Here is a 1,431-nt window from a genome sequence, read left to right as displayed (position 1 = left end):
CCTTCCCCAATTCTCCTCTCTCCTTGTCCCACCTATACTTCCTGCCTGGTCACTGGCCAATCAGTGCTTTATTTATATAGAGTGATATCCACAGCACTGAACCTTCCCATTTTTGTTTTGGTTATTTGTTTGACTTTTGCTGTTTTGAGATAGCATCTCAGATTGGACAGTCTGGCCTTGGACTTAACTATGTCACTGAAAGTGACCTTGAACTCCTGATGCTCCTGCCCCACTTCCAAGCACCAGGGCCACTGCCATGAGCCACCATACCTGGCCCGACCTTTTCTTAACTACAGTTTTGTTTTGTTTTTCAGTTTCCTATTCCTGTACCTACTTGCCATTTTCTGCTTCCTTTGTTAAAAGTTATCTTTTTCTAAGCTGGGCAGGGTGAGAAACGCCTGTAGTCACTTGGGAGATAGAGGCAGGAGAAACAAGATGTGGCCTTAGATACAAAGAAAGACTAAAGCCAGCCTGGACTCTATGAAATCCTATCTAAAAATAAGATAAAATAGTGCTCGCTTCGGCAGCACACATACTAAAATTGGAACGATACAGAGAAGATTAGCATGGCCCCTTCGCAAGGATGACACCCAAATTCGTGAAGCGTTCCATGTTTTTCTGAGTGAGGTAACTCAGACCCAGAAAGACAAACATGGTATGTACTCACTTATAAGTGGATATTAGCTGTAAAGTAAAGTAGAACCATGCTACAGCCCACAGACCCAGAGAGGCTAGGTAACAAGGAGGGCTCAAGGGGGAAACATGGACCTCTCTGGGAGGAGGAAAGAGGATAGATTTTGCTGATGGAATGGGGGCAGGTTGGGTTGGGAATTGTGGAGGCCCATAAAGGTTTCCTAGTGAGATCTGAGCTTGCTTTACCCAGAGAGCTGTGTTAGAGGATTACTTGACCATGTGCGTGGTAACCAGGTGATTGGAAGGATCTGCACTTGGCTGTGCTAGGGGGAGGTCTTTTGTTCCAGTCCTTGGCATTCCTATAAACAGCCCTTTAGAAGAGACAGAAAGGCCCTTGCAAGGCTATCCTGTGTTTCTATCTGTCTCTCTCCCCTCCATCCTTCTATCTAAATCTCTTATTCCTTCCTCCTCAAGAGTTCCCTGAGGAAAATGTGGGAGCTGGTCTCCCACAGGGAACAGGAGGAATTGCCTGGAGGGGAGATAATAGGAGAAACCACTGGAATTGGGAGGCGTTTTAGAGGCAAGGTGGAAACCTAGTGCAATGGAAATTCCGTGGAATCTATGAAAATAACCCTAGCAAAGACTCTCAGGAATGGGGGACACAGGGCTTGAACTAGCCATCTTCTGTAACCAGGCAAGGCCTCAAGTGGAGGGGCTGGGACACCAACCCAGCCCCAAAATCTACAGTTTGTTCTTCCTGTAGAGTGTTCTGGGACTGGAGCCTAGCAAAACGCTCAT

The 1,431-nt window shown here is 46.6% G+C and overlaps 1 non-coding gene across 1 annotated transcript; it reads left to right on the top strand.

Annotated features, from left to right (window-relative positions):
- Window positions 1-511: 511 nt before the first annotated feature.
- On the top strand, window positions 512-618 carry LOC131905481 (U6 spliceosomal RNA). The gene has a single exon (XR_009377982.1). It is a non-coding gene; the product is annotated as a U6 spliceosomal RNA (small nuclear RNA).
- The last annotated feature ends 813 nt before the right edge of the window (window positions 619-1,431 follow it).

The sequence above is a fragment of the Peromyscus eremicus genome, chromosome 2 (genome assembly GCF_949786415.1).
Source record: "Peromyscus eremicus chromosome 2, PerEre_H2_v1, whole genome shotgun sequence".
NCBI lineage: Eukaryota > Metazoa > Chordata > Mammalia > Rodentia > Cricetidae > Peromyscus > Peromyscus eremicus.
The sequence above is the reverse complement of the archived record's forward strand: the minus strand, read 5'-3'. Positions and strand labels throughout refer to the sequence as shown.